The 15,862-nt window shown below is 39.6% G+C and overlaps 1 protein-coding gene across 1 annotated transcript in view; it reads right to left on the bottom strand.

Annotated features, from left to right (window-relative positions):
* The window catches only part of LOC127654665 (nucleolus and neural progenitor protein-like), a 95,696-nt gene that overhangs the window by 805 nt on the left and 79,029 nt on the right, over positions 1-15,862 (bottom strand). The gene's annotated exons all lie outside the window — the stretch shown is intronic.

Raw genomic sequence — 15,862 nt, 5'->3', positions numbered from 1 at the left:
TGATTGGCTGCAATCTGCCGCCGCTCCAGGACCTGTATGCCTGCAGGACCCTGAAGCGTGCTGTAAAGATTGTGGCTGATCTCTCCCACCCCGGCCACAGTCTCTTTGAGTCACTCCCCTCTGGAAGAAGGCTGAGGTCCATCAGGACAAAAACCTCACGCCACAAGAACAGTTTCTTCCCATCCGCCACTTGCCTTATCAACAAGGCCCGGTACCCACCCTGACACTCTCCACCTCTGGCTCTACATGCCACTGTACTGACTCTACTGCTCTCTTTTATTTTTATTCTTACTTTTAATATATACTGTGTGGACATATTTATATTGCTTATATTTTAATACTTGTTTCTTATATTTAGAGATTGTGTGACACGCACCTACAACACCAAAACAAATTTCTTGTCTGTGTAACGTACTTGGCAATAAAGCTTTTTCTGATTCTGAAATGTTGTAAAAGTGCTGTTTATTGTGGCACTAGCTGGTTACTCTAAGAACACAACTCTCTAATTTGGTTTATCGAACATAAGCATATAGTTGAGAGTAAACCCTGCACAGGCATGTGATGTTGATTTAAATTTGAGGAGATATAGGTTGTTGAAAGTGCCAGTCCATCATGTTTTTTTGAAAATAAATAAAAATACAACCTCTCTAAACATTTCAGCAGCAATCCTGTCAAAGGGTACATTTGTTTTTTTTTACTCAACTTGTAATTGAATGAAAAAAGGTGACATGTGAATGCTCTTTTAAAGTACATCATAAAAATGATTATTTTTATATCAAACTACAATATTAAACATGAATTGAGTCATTTTAAAATGCCCCTTTATTGGCCAATTTACCAGGTAAGGTTTACAGAAAGTATTTTCCAAACTGGATAATTGACTTTTAGATCCACTTTATATTGCACGTTTGGGCTTCTAAGCAGTCTTAATGAAACTTTGGTAACAGAACAGGATTATGTGATCAGGGTAACTCTCTATTCTTACACCTACTTGGCCAGAACACACAAGCAATGTTTGTATTGTTCAAACAGTTACACGAGGAATGATGAAAATGATCGCGCCTCCTCGCATATGACCTTTCAACACTAAAAGTGTCTTACAAAAGTTCAATTACTATATTGTTTTGTATGAATGAGTGATCAGGATGTTTTCACATTTTATAGCAAAATCTCTAGGCTACAAGATCCAGTTCTCAAAAGTCTTGTGGACAAATGTTTAGTATCTGTTATATGACCTTATTTCAATGACTTGAAAATTGTGCTTTTTCAAAAACCACGCATAAACGTTATTTTCTCAAAAATACAAACCTGTACATACATGTTGCTCACATATTATTGCAGCCCAGTTTGTGCTGAAGACAGTGTTATCAGACTTTAGCCATTAATATGGTTTTAAGCAACTGAAAAAAGCACAAATGTTAAGGCATGTAAAAACTTCTCCAGGGCCCAAAATACCTTCAGACCCCAGAGGGTTAATGTGTAGATTTAGTTCAGTTTTGCAAATTAATTCCCCTAAATGATCAATATAATCTATCCATCCAGAAGATAAATGAAAGTTACAATTCTGATGACATTTTATGTGCCAATGAGGGAAAAAGTTCACAAACTTCCTCTTGACTGCAGGTTCATCCTCTCACTTTTTTTTCTTTTCTATTTTTTGCGAGCTGCTTGTGCTCTTGATAGCGCTTACAGCTCCTGCACCACTGCATCACTTCCTTCATGTGTGCAGACATGTTCCTGAAAGAGGAAACCCTTCTCAATAAGCTCAAGAACTTCCTTTTCCGACAGTCTGCAGCTCGGCTTGAGATGTCCAATTTCACCTGTGGCTCCAGAGACATCATCTTTGAGAAATATGAATCAATTTTATCATGTGACTGCATTTGTAAATGAAAACAAGCAGTTACAGTCAGGTCCATAACTATTGGGACATCGAGACAATTCTAATCTTTTGGCTCTATACACCACCACAATGGATTTGAAATGAAACAAACAAGATGTGCTTTAACTGCAGACTTTCAGCTTTAATTTGAGGGTATTTACATCCAAATCTACGGAAGCGTATTGCATTCACTTGAGAAAAAAAAATCTACTCTGTTTTTCTGAATTAACGACTTAATTATCTCAGAATTACGAGATAATTTTTCATTAAAAAAAAATAATGAGATCCCTCAAAATCCTGCCAGGAGCTCTATTTTAGCTGGATTGCATGGAAGTAAACATGTCCCGCCTTTCAAGTTTAATCCAGTTTTATTTTACTTTGGGTCTGAGACAATTTATAGAGATATATTTTAAACTTGGCCTTCAATACAAAGACATTACTGTCTATGACATTTGTAATACTGTCATGGCTGAGACACGCTTTGATCTTCCACAGGACACTAATTACACGAGAACTACCGGAAGTCTATAACTACTAGAATGGCCATAGCGGTCATTCTGACCGTTCATACTAGACTGTACCAAATGTCATGTCATATTTACACTCGAAACTTCTATTGAGGTTTTAGAATGAAGCTTCTAATGTCTGTCGTCATATTTTATGGCGTCATCACCCTAAAAATGTATTGAATAAAATGCAATAATATGGATCAAATGGAGCGCCAAGCGAACGCAGATAGTCCTATATAATACGATCTTTTTTTGTAATATATAATAGTGCTAGACTATATAAACACATAGGCCTATATATATTATATATTAGCTGCTAGACTGCCCCGGAAGGTGCGTGCCTCGCTTTGTGTACAGCAAGTTTTTTCCACCACAGTGAAAATGTTTTCGAAAGTCTGAGCGCCAACAAACATGGATTGAGGCGGAATATTTAGTTAGATAAAAACATGTTGTGAATTTTGGAAATTATTACATCTATCCTTTTTCAAAACATGTTGACTTTTGGACTTTACAACGCTCTGGAGTTATTGGAAATTGGAAACAATCCTATGCAGCCACCACTGGAATCAAAATCCATGAATAAATGAATCTGTTATATTAATAATAAACACCAGGACACGAAATTTTAATTCTAATGAATGTGAAAATGTATTAGTTCATCGACAACCACAGAACTTGCTATTGTAGCTAATTACAGATACAAATTTGATTATTTATTTTAAATTATTCTCCTAAAAGGGGCCCCCTTTTTTGTTCAAGTGAGCCCACTTTTAGGAGAATTCGTTCATAATGATTTTACAGCATACTATTTTCATTATAGTTTTACAGCATGATATTTTTGCTCACAGTAAAACAAATATTGCTTTCTAAATCAGTTTTCCCACAGTTTAGCTGAATGTTCATATTCTTTATTAACCGCTTTGGCCATTTTGGGTTAGGCCTATATGTGTTTCATACATGTCTAAGGTTTTTACTATGCATTGAAATACACTTTGGTGATGTTTTTATAAGCTATTGTATTGATTTGTTTTTATTTTACAAAGAGAATAATTTAATATAAATAATCAAATTTGTATCTGTAATTAGCTACAATAGCAAGTTCTGTGGTTGTCGATGAACTAATACATTTTCACATTCATTAGAATTAAAATTTCGTGTCCTGGTGTTTATTATTAATATAACAGATTCATTTATTCATGGATTTTGATTCCAGTGGTGGCTGCATAGGATTGTTTCCAATTTCCAATAACTCCAGAGCGTTGTAAAGTCCAAAAGTCAACATGTTTTGAAAAAGGATAGATGTAATAATTTCCAAAATTCACAACATGTTTTTATCTAACGAAATATTCCACCTCAATCCATGTTTGTTGGCGTTTAGACTTTCGAAAACATTTTCACTGTGGTGGAAAAACTTGCTGTACACAAAGCGAGGCACGCACCTTCCGGGCAGTCTAGCAGCTAATATATAATATATATAGGCCTATGTATTTATATAGTCTAGCACTATTATATATTACAAAAAAAGATCGTATTATGTAGGACTATCTATGTTAAGCATGCTCCATTTGATCCATATTATTGTATTTTATTCAATACATTTTTAGGGTGATGACGCCATAAAATATGACGACAGACATTAGAAGCTTCATTCTAAAACCTCAATAGAAGTTTCGAGTGTAAATATGACATGACATTTGGTACAGTCTAGTATGAACGGTCAGAATGACCACTATGGCCATTCTAGTAGTTCTAGAATTCCGGTAGTTCTCGTGTAATTAGTGTCCTTTGGAAGATCAAAGCGTGTCTCAGCCATGACAGTATTACAAATGTCATAGACAGTAATGTCTTTGTATTGAAGGCCAAGTTTAAAATATATCTCAATAAATTCATGCGCATCCAGCTAAAATAGAGCTCCTGGCAGGATTTTGAGGGATCTCATTAATTCAGAAAAACAGAGCAAAAACTTATTTTTCCATGAAAAATTATCTCGTAATTCTGAGATAATTAAGTAGTTAATTCAGAAAAACAGAGCAAAAACTTTTTTCCATGAAAAATTAAGTCGTTAATTCAGAAAAACAGAGTAGATTTTTTTTTCTCAAGTGAATGCAATACGCTTCCGTACAAATCAGGTGAACGGTGTAGGAATTACAACAGTTTGTATATGTGCTTCCCACTTTTTAAGGGACCAAAAGTAATGGGACAGATTAACAATCATAAATCAAACTTTCATTTTTAATACTTGGTTGCAAATCCTTTGCAGTCAATTACAGCCTGAAGTCTGGAATGCATAGACATCACCAGACGCTGGGTTTCATCCCTGGTGATGCTCTGCCAGGCCTCTACTGCAACTGTCTTCAGTTCCTGCTTGTTCTTGGGGCATTTTCCCTTCAGTTTTGTCTTCAGCAAGTGAAATGCATGCTCAATGATTCAGGTCAGGTGATTGACTTGGCCATTGCATAACATTCCACTTCTTTCCCTTAAAAAACTCTTTGGTTGCTTTCGCAGTATGCTTCGGTCATTGTCCATCTGTACTGTGAAGCGCCGTCCAATGAGTTCTGAAGCATTTGGCTGAATATGAGCAGATAATATTGCCCGAAACACTTCAGAATTCATCCTGCTGCTTTTGTCAGCAGTCACATCATCAATAAATACAAGAGAACCAGTTCCATTGGCAGCCATACATGCCCACGCCATGACACTACCACCACCATGCTTCACTGATGAGGTGGTATGCTTTGGATCATGAGCAGTTCCTTTCCTTCTCCATACTCTTCTCTTCCCATCACTCTGGTACAAGTTGATCTTTGTCTCATCTGTCCATAGGATGTTGTTCCAGAACTGTGAAGGCTTTTTTTATATGTTGTTTGGCAAACTCTAATCTGGCCTTCCTGTTTTTGAGGCTCACCAATGGTTTACATCTTGTGGTGAACCCTCTGTATTCACTCTGGTGAAGTCTTCTCTTGATTGTTGACTTTGACACACATACACCTACCTCCTGGAGAGTGTTCTTGATCTGGCCAACTGTTGTGAAGGGTGTTTTCTTCACCAGGAAAGAATTCTTCGGTCATCCACCACAGTTGTTTTCCGTGGTCTTCCGGGTCTTTTGGTGTTGCTGAGCTCACTGGTGCGTTCTTTCTTTTTAAGAATGTTCCAAACAGTTGATTTGGCCACACCTAATGTTTTTGCTATCTCTCTGATGGGTTTGTTTTGATTTTTCAGCCTAATGATGGCTTGCGTCACTGATAGTGACAGCTCTTTGGATCTCATATTGAGAGTTGACAGCAACAGATTCCAAATGCAAATAGCACACTTGAAATGAACTCTGGACCTTTTATCTGCTCCTTGTAAATGGGATAATGAGGGAATAACACACACCTGGCCATGGAACATCTGAGCAGCCAATTGTCCCATTACTTTTGGTCCTTTAAAAAGTGTGAGGCACATATACAAACTGTTGTAATTCCTACACCGTTCACCTGATTTGGATGTAAATTACATCCAAATGCAAATTAAAGCTGAAAGTCTGCAGTTAAAGTACATCTTGTTCGTTTCATTTCAAATCCATTGTGGTGGTGTATAGAGCCAAAAAGATTAGAATTGTGTCCATGTCCCAATATGTATGGACCTGACTGTATTTTTGCAGACATTCATCATTTGAGTGTAATGAGAGTAGCAAGAGCAGTCATATATGAACTTCCTAACTTCCAAACTAGGTAAAATACCTGTTTGGAAGTTTTACAAGATTGTCGAAGCACAAACTTCATGTCCAATCCAGAGGGAGAGGCTTCTGGAAAATAATAAGCAAATAGAAGTATATAACATGTACTGTAGATGCATATAAACACAAAGTAGTACAAAACTAGTATAACAAGTTATTCCAAATAACCTGGTTGTTGCTGTAAAACTGCGGTCCCCAGGTCCAGACTAGAGCTTTCATCGAGACCAGCAGCTAATATTGGCATTATATCTCACTCATCTCCTTCCTCGTCCTCTTTTTCCCCGTTGTCCCCAAACAGCCTGCTAAGGACAGAGGATTTCAAATGTGCTTTCCTTTTCGAGATCCTTAAACAATCTTCCATCAGGAGGTCAGGATGTGAGAGGCACAAGACATCTTTCAGGTCCCCAGGCAGGGAGAAGTCAGTCAGGAAGGCCATGGGCTGGGACTGAGCCACCAAATGGAGGAGTTCAGTGGATTTTTTGTACAGGGGCCCGAGGGCTCTCAGAATGCCTCTGAAAAACATGAAAAATACAAAATGCCATAATTTAATAAAAGGAATAAGCCACAAGAGGGAGTTTGTTACAGGTGAAACTTGAAAAATTAGAATATCGTGCAAAAGTTCATTAATTTCAGTAATTCAACTTAAAAGGTGAAACTAATATATTATATAGACTCATTACAAGCAAAGTAAGATATTTCAAGCCTTTATTTGATATAATTTTGATGATTATGGCTTACAGCTTATGAAAACCCCAAATTCAGAATCTCAGAAAATTAGAATATTGTGAAAAGGTTCAGTATTGTAGCTCAAAGTGTCACACTCTAATCAGCTAAACACCTGCAAAGGGTTCCTGAGCCTTTAAATGGTCTCTCAGTCTGGTTCAGTTGAATTCACAATCATGGGGAAGACTGCTGACCTGACAGTTGTGCAGAAAACCATCATTGACACCCTCCACAAGGAGGGAAAGCCTCAAAAGGTAATTGCAAAAGAAGTTGGATGTTCTCAAAGTGCTGTATCAAAGCACATTAATAGAAAGTTAAGTGGAAGGGAAAAGTGTGGAAGAAAATGGTGCACAAGCAGCAGGGATGACCGTAGCCTGGAGAGGATTGTCAGGAAAAGGCCATTCAAATGTGTGGGGAGCTTCACAAGGAGTGGACTGAGGCTGGAGTTACTGCATCAAGAGCCACCACACACAGGCGGGTCCTGGACATGGGCTTCAAATGTCAAGCGTCTTACCTGGGCTAAAGAAAAAAAGAACTGGTCTGTTGCTCAGTGGTCCAAAGTCCTCTTTTCTGATGAGAGCAAATTTTGCATCTCATTTGGAAACCAAGGTCCCAGAGTCTGGAGGAAGAATGGAGAGGCACACAATCCAAGATGCTTGAAGTCCAGTGTGAAGTTTCCACAGTCTGTGTTGGTTTGGGGAGCCATGTCATCGGCTGGTGTTGGTCCACTGTGCTTTATTAAGTCCAGAGTCAGCGCAGCCGTCTACCGGGACATTTTACGAGCACTTCATGCTTCCTTCAGCAGACAAGCTTTATGGAGATGCTGACTTCATTTTCCAGCAGGACTTGGCACCTGCCCACACTGCCAAAAGTACCAAAACCTGGTTCAATGACCATGGTATTACTGTGCTTGATTGGCCAGCAAACTCGCCTGACCTGAACCCCATAGAGAATCTATGGGGCATTATAAGAGAAAGATGAGAGACATGAGACCAAACAATGCAGAAGAGCTGAAGGCCGCTATTGAAGCATCTTGGTCTTCCATAACACCTCAGCAGTGCCACAGGCTGATAGCATCCATGCCACGCCGCATTGAGGCAGTAATTAATGCAAAAGGGGCCCAAACCAAGTACTGAGTACATATGCATGATTATACTTTTCAGAGGGCCGACATTTCTGTATTTAAAATCCTTTTTTTATTGATTTCATGTAATATTCTAATTTTCTAAGATTCTGAATTTGGGGTTTTCATAAGCTGTAAGCCATAATCATCAAAATTATATCAAATAAAGGCTTGAAATATCTTACTTTGCTTGTAATGAGTCTATATAATATATTAGTTTCACCTTTTAAGTTGAATTACTGAAATTAATGAACTTTTGCACGATATTCTAATTTTTCGAGTTTCACCTGTATGTTGATTTGACCATGGGTTAGGAGTGAATACGGTAAATAAACTCACCAGAGACGACTGAGCATGCTGGTAATCACCACATTCAGCACAATGAATTCAGCCAACGCAAGGTGTTGTCGTACCAGTCTAAATAGTGTGTGAAGGACCACAGCCATAAACAGTTCATCAGCATTTCTATCACAACACTTTTTACACATTTTGTATTAGTTTAATTCATTCCTGCTTTTAACAACATTTTAATTTTAGCATTATTTTGTATGTATGAGGAAAAAGTTATACATCACAACAGTAGACAACACCATCCTTAGTACGTAAGATTAAAGCGTGAACATCTAAAGTTATTATCCAATCTGTAAACCTTAAAACACTCCCTATTTCAAAATGTATAGCCACGAGAAATAAACATTACGTGTTAATATGCTTTAAGTGTAATAAAAACGTTTCCCTTTTATGTGTAAAGTTATAGCAAATTTGTCCACTGTGTTGTCAGACTTAAAAGTATAAGCTTCCCATTTCTGCCTTTATACCCACAAACATTTGCTCTCAATAACCTCGATTTATGCTTTTCTCACAATTCTCGGGTTCTCCCGCATTTTAGAGCAAACATTACATAATTATTTATTATTATATTTTATCAATGCATTTTTTTCTCATCAAGCTTTTAGCTACAGAATGCAAATTATTATTAATGACACTAATATTTTTTTAGTAAATGTATTAATATATTTTAATTTCCACCAAGTAAATAAAAATATAGTAAGAAAAAATATTTGTAATATAACCTTTATTATTCTTATATACAAGGTCTGTAACGGTACAGAAAGTTAAACAGTTTTCAAAGCGCAGGCACAATTGGTTTCATCTTCGATCCATCTAACAGTCGTCATTATCATTATTATAAATGCACATTTCATTTGTGTTGTAGAATCCATGCAATGATTTGTGAATTGACTTCCTCCAGCACAGATTCTTCTGTTCTGTCCTGTACTTTGAGTCCATGGTTCGCACCCTTTACCCAGTGAATGGCAGTAGGGCACTCCATTACCCCCATAACATTTTCCAGAAGTTTCTGAGAAAAACAAGCACAAGATAAGGTCTGTAAAGTGTTATCAATAAAAGAACCTGTTAGTTTTGCTGTGATCAAAACCCAGATTTTCCTACAAAATAATACTAATAATAAAACAATCATTCTGTTGTCCAATAACATCCTCATCTGTGAAGTTTAAACCATGTACTGCAAGTAATTTACTGTTAGTTGAAGGTGTGCTCAGTATCTAAAACTTGCAAAGGGTTCACCTGTTCACACATGTTATCTGCAGTGCCAGAAACAAACAGCACAGGAGTGTGTGACAGCTCACGGAGGGCTTTACTCCGCTGAATATGTGTGTGTGTTTGTCCTGGTGGATGTAGCGGGAATGACAAACACAGAAGACCCTGCACTGCATCCTCCTGATCTACACACTTGAGTTGACCCACAGCCACAGCTGCACGAGCACCCATAGAACGTCCTGAAAACACACACACACACACACACACACACACACACACACTCATGTTGTGTTTCCATGTTTTATGGGAACTTTCCATAGACATAATGGTTTTTATACTGTACAAACTTTATATTCTATCCCCTAAACCTAACCCTACCCCTAAACCTAACCCTCACAGAAAACTTTCTGCATTTTTACATTTTCAAAAAACATAATTTAGTATGATTTATAAGCTGTTTTCCTCATGGGGACCGACAAAATGTCCCCACAAGGTCAAAAATTTCGGTGGCCACACCCTCAAAAAGGCATATTTTGAAGGTGAAAAAAAAGGAATCACAGGAGGAGTCTGCTCTCTTAGTATGTGATAGAGGGGCACCAGATGTGCAACCGAGTGAAATTTCGCATCCCAAGTACAGTATGTACCTTCACCGCGGGTCCGTGGACACGGCTCCGAAAGCTCCAAACGACTCCAAATTGATATCTGCAGCTTCACAGGGACCTGTGGACATACTGTACAAACTTTATATTCTATCCCCTAAACCTAACCCTACCCCTAAACCTAACCCTCACAGAAAACTTTCTGCATTTTTACATTTTCAAAAAACATAATTTAGTATGATTTATAAGCTGTTTTCCTCATGGGGACTGACAAAATGTCCCCACAAGGTCAAAAATTTCGGGTTTTACTATCCTTATGGGGACATTTGGTCCCCACAAAGTGATAAATACACGCTCACATACACGGAAACACACACACACATACACACACATGGAAACACACACACACACATGGTAAAACACATAGAAACACACATGGAAACACACACACACATGGAAACACACATGGACACACACACACACACACACACACACACACAGAAACAAACATGGAAACACAAACGGAAACACACATGGAAACACACACACACACGGAAACACACATGGAAACAAACAGACACACACAGAAACACACATGGAAACACACATGGAAACACATAGAAACACATACACACACACATGGAAACACACACACACGCGGAAAAACACATGGAAACACACACGGAAACACATAGAAACACACACACACACACACACACACACGGAAACACACACACACAAGGAAACACACACGGAAACACACACACACACGGAAACACACACACACATGGAAACACACACACACATGGAAACACACACGGAAACACATACACACACACACATGGAAACACACACACACAAGGAAACACACACGGAAACACACACACACAAGGAAACACACACGGAAACACACACACACATGGAAACACACACGGAAACACACACGGAAACACACACGGAAACACACACACACATGGAAACACACATGTATTGGAACTTAGAGGGTTCGTGGAAATTTGCCCGTTCATTTCACCTGCCATTGTACGTTTCATGGATGCGAGGGATGAGACCAGGTTTGTGTAGCACCCTCGAGACTGTTAGCTCATCGACCAAATGGACCTTTTCGTTTTTAGAGGGGATATCCGAGCAAGGCTTGAGGGGTCCGATTATAATTTTTCTATAATATTTTTCTTGATTTTTTTTAAAGTACTTCCTTAACTCTGAGGGACACTTTTTAATATGTTGTTTCTGAGGGCCCAACAATGAAGCATTCGAAGCCCCCAGGTCTTAGCACCAAACTAAACTCCATCCACGAAACCGCTGTAGAATTGCATTGGTTCAATGGGCAAGTGGGATTTCTTGTAAAAAAGTGGTCAAAAGGACGCAGGACCTCAAAATTTGGGATTCTGGAGCCTCAGGGCCCCCCAAATCAGTGCCTAAAAATTGGAAGCTCTAGACATTTTCTGAATGCACTCTTTCAGCTCTAGACCATAAATTAATACCCAATGACTTTGCACATGCAAGAGGCTCTTTCTGGATTTGAGAGCAAGAGGCCTGTGAGGTTGATTCTCGCATTAAAGCAAAAAAAAAAAATTTATTCTAGAGAGTTGCGCTTTTAATATTACACACTAGGACTAGCAGCACGTGAAGTTTGGGGCCCAGAGGAGCTTTCTAGAAAAAGTCCATCTGCAATTTATTCCATTCATTTTCTACAACGGGTTGGTGGATGTGGCTCCGAAAGGTTCGAAGTGCCCTTAGACAGCGTGGAGAGTTTCGTGACCTTTTGACCTTTTTTTACATTCATTTGGCCCATTTAGGGACGTTGTCCACGAAAACGTTGTGAAAAATGCATTGATTCAAAGGGATAGTGGGACGTCTGGAAAAGAGGGGTCGAAAGGTCGCAGGCTCTTGAAACTCCCGGTCCGCGAGCGTCTGTTCCACGAATCAGGAACCAAAGTTTGGGGTCTCTAGAACCTTCCTGAGCTTATATTCAAACCCTAACCCTAGTTGTCTCTCATCATTCAAGAGGCTCTGTCAAGCTTTAAGTGCAAAAGGCCTTTGTGAGAATATTGCACAAACTCCAAAAAAAAATGTTTTTCCTTTTCCTTGATTTCAGCCAATACAAATAAATTGCAAATGGGTAGTCCCATTTCCAATCAATTTAATGGGGCAAAAAATCATCACTTGGTGGACTTCATTTTTATAACTCCAGGATCAAATGTATGAAATATAATCACATTTAGGTGACTGTAAGAATCCCCCTGAACATAGTACACCCTTCAAAACATAAAAATTCCACTGACCACCAAGTGATGATTTCAGCCAATGCAAATAAATTGCACGTGGGTAGTCCCACTTCCAGTCAAATTAATGGGCAGTTAGTCTGTTGGTGGACATACCGCTATACAATCAATTGGAAATGGGCAGATAGTCTGCTGGTGGACACGTACAGCTATACAATCAATTGCTAATGGGCAGATAGTCTGTTGGTGGACATACAGCTATAAAATCAATTGCTAATGGGCAGTTAGTCTGTTGTTAGACATACAGCTATACAATCAATTGCTAATGGGCAGTTAGTCTGTTGGTGGACATACAGCTATACAATCAATTGCTAATGGGCAGTTAGTCTGTTGGTGGACATATAGCTATACAATCACTTGGAAATGGGCAGATAGTCTATTGAAGCATTATAGTCAGAAGAGGTCTGTGGGGGATGAAGAGGAAATTTATTTAGTCCACCTCCGTTAAGGATAAGCAGAATTACAATTTGGAGAATGGTGGCTTTCAGCATAATGAGAATGGCACCACTGAAGATGGTACACAAAAGGTACACAGTTGTGAGCTAGCGGTAAACCCATTTGCGCCAAAATGATCCTGCACAATCAGAGAGTAGAGTGTAGAGATAAGTCAACACCAAAAAATAAATTAATAACCTTCCCTAAAGACAACTGGATTGACTTTTGCAAAATATAAAAATCCTTCAAACATAAATGATGATTTACAAAAATAACACTACTCTCACTGAGAAATTTATTAGGAATACCTGTACCTTTGCTCATTCATACAATTATCTAATTAGCCAATCACGTGGCATCAGTGCAATGCATAAAATCATGCCGATACGGGTTCGGTGCTTCAATTAATGTTTATGAGGCATTGAGAGCATTAGATTCACAACGGTTACGAGGGCAAAAGGGGTTTTGCATGAAAAGAGAGCTGAGCCGGAAGGCAAAGCTCTCGATCTACTGGTCAATTTTTGTTCCTACCCTCACCTATGGTCATGAAGGCTGGGTCATGACCGAAAGAACTAGGTCGTGAGTACAAGCGGCCGAAATGTGTTTCCTCAGAAGGGTGGCGGGCTTCTCCCTTAGAGATAGGTTGAGGAGCTCAGTCATCCGTGAGGAGCTTTGAGTAGAGCCGCTGCTCCTTTGTGTTGAAAGGAGTCAGTTGAGGTGGTTTGGGCATCTGGTAAGGATGCCCCCTGGGCACCTCCCTAGGGAGGTGTTTCAGGCATGTCCAGCTGGGAGGAGGCCTCGAGGAAGACCCAGGACTAGGTGGAGAGATTACATCTCCACACTGGCCTGGGAACGCATCGGGGTCACCCTGTTACGTTCCCGTGTTGTCTGCCCCGTGTTTTCTGTTTCACATGTCACTTATCCCGTACCATGTCACGTTTTCCTTGTTGTCCGCTCCGTGTTTCACTTGTCTTTGTCTAAAGAACTACAATTCCCACAATTCCCGGCCTCCCTCCCTCACTGCCTGCACTCATCATTGTTCTCACCTGTGTCTTGTTTAGTCTTCATTGTGTCTGTGTATTTAAACCCTGTTGTTTTCCTTTTCCTTTGTCGTTCGTTGTATCGTTACATGTCGTTCCTATGCCCCTGTTTCCTGCCCCTTCATTTATGTTCTTCAGCTGTGTGTTCTTTTTGTGTTAGAGTTAGTTTTTTCCCATCGTGGACTTTTCTTTGTGTTTATTGTTTGTTATTCATAATAAAGCCGCTTTTGGATCCTAACCACCCATCTGCCTTCTCCTGCTTCCCACATCCTACATTACAGAACGAACGACAAAGGAAAAGGAAAACAACAGGGTTTAAATACACAGACACAATGAAGACTAAACGAGACACAGGTGAGAACAATGATGAGTGCAGGCAGTGAGGGAGGCCGGGAATTGTGGGAATTGTAGTTCTTTAGACAAAGACAAGTGAAACACGGAGCGGACAACAAGGAAAACTTGACATGGAACGGGATAAGTGACATGTGAAACAGAAAACACGGGGCAGACAACACGGGAACGTAACACACCCAGTCAGAGCTGGATAATGTGGCTCGGGATAGGGAAGCTTGGGGCCCCCTGCTGGAGCTGCTGCCCCCGTGACCCGACTTCGGATAAGCGTTTGAAGATGGATGGATGGATGGATGGACAATGAATTATAAATTACCAAATTAATTACTAAATTTAGAAATGACATTTATAATGAATTAGCCAATTTTAGATTACAGTCTTCCCCTGCTTACAAAAGAAACATCCTCGTTTCTGGCATATTACACTTAATACCTTTCACCACATTATCCTAGAACAATTTAACATGAACATGGAGTGCAGTAAGCAGTAATATGTGTGCAATACACAATTATCAGAGTCAAATAATCTGGAACAACAATTATTGCAGATTTTAAGCATCACATTCTTTAAACACAACACTGTATAACTAACTCCATTGTGAGCATATACTGTTCCAGTGTGCAAGTACAAAGAACAATCAATAGGCATTAACAAACAAATTCTTTGAACCTTTCAGGTTTCCTCACTGTGCGGCCACTACGGGTAAACTGAAATGAATCTAGTGATGGAGAAGGGGAAGGGGCCGTACCAGGGAACAGCAAGGTGCTTGGATGTAGACGTGGCATTGGCACAGTCTCAAGCTGAGACCGATAAACAGTTTGAGCTGAATATTCAGTTCCTGCAGCAGAAGCTGTGTGCTTTACAGTTTGCTTAGGCACATTAGGTGGAGTAGGAGGTCGAAAAGGCAAAGCTCCTGACAGTGCAATGAGGGGAAAAGAATGCTGAGGGGCATTTGTACCGCAAACCTCAGAAGGCCCAGATACTTGTGAGGAACTGGCAGGCATGTTCAACAAAGAACCCTTGTAAGTTCCTTGACTGGGGATTCTTTCGGTCAGTGATCTCATAAGTTACACCTGAGCTGTTTTCTTTATCCATATAAAGATAAGATAAGATAAGATAAAATATACTTTAATGTCCCCCGGGGGGGGAAATTTGTCTTGGGCTACAGTCACTGCGACACACACTTACAACAAACCACATAAAATATACACTGAGTATAGACAATACAAACATGCCTCATTACACTGTACCATGAAAACACACAGTGGGAATAAAAAGTGTACAAGTGGGGGCTAAGATTGCGGTTGGGAAGTAGCAGCAGTTTTGGGTCGCTCCTGTCACTCTTTTTCGTTTTCTTTTCATATTCGTTAAATGAGGTACATAAGCTCTGATTTTCGACTATAAATCTTGTGTAGTATGTCGCTAGAGACTTTCTGGCCGCAATCTTTGCCGAAAATGCCAAGACCTCCTAAGAAAATGTCGAAAAAAGATTCGACCGCTGAGGTACCGGCCGACGAGCCTGAACAGAGTCAAGCAGATGCGGGTAGCGAGGCTGAACTTAGCCCGGCGCTTGCAAGAGCACTTCAAATTATGACCGAAAAGATCTCTAATGCAATAGATGA

This window comes from Xyrauchen texanus, chromosome 14 (assembly GCF_025860055.1).
Source record: "Xyrauchen texanus isolate HMW12.3.18 chromosome 14, RBS_HiC_50CHRs, whole genome shotgun sequence".
Classification (NCBI taxonomy): Eukaryota; Metazoa; Chordata; class Actinopteri; order Cypriniformes; family Catostomidae; genus Xyrauchen; species Xyrauchen texanus.
This window is presented reverse-complemented; position numbering and strand designations above follow the sequence as displayed.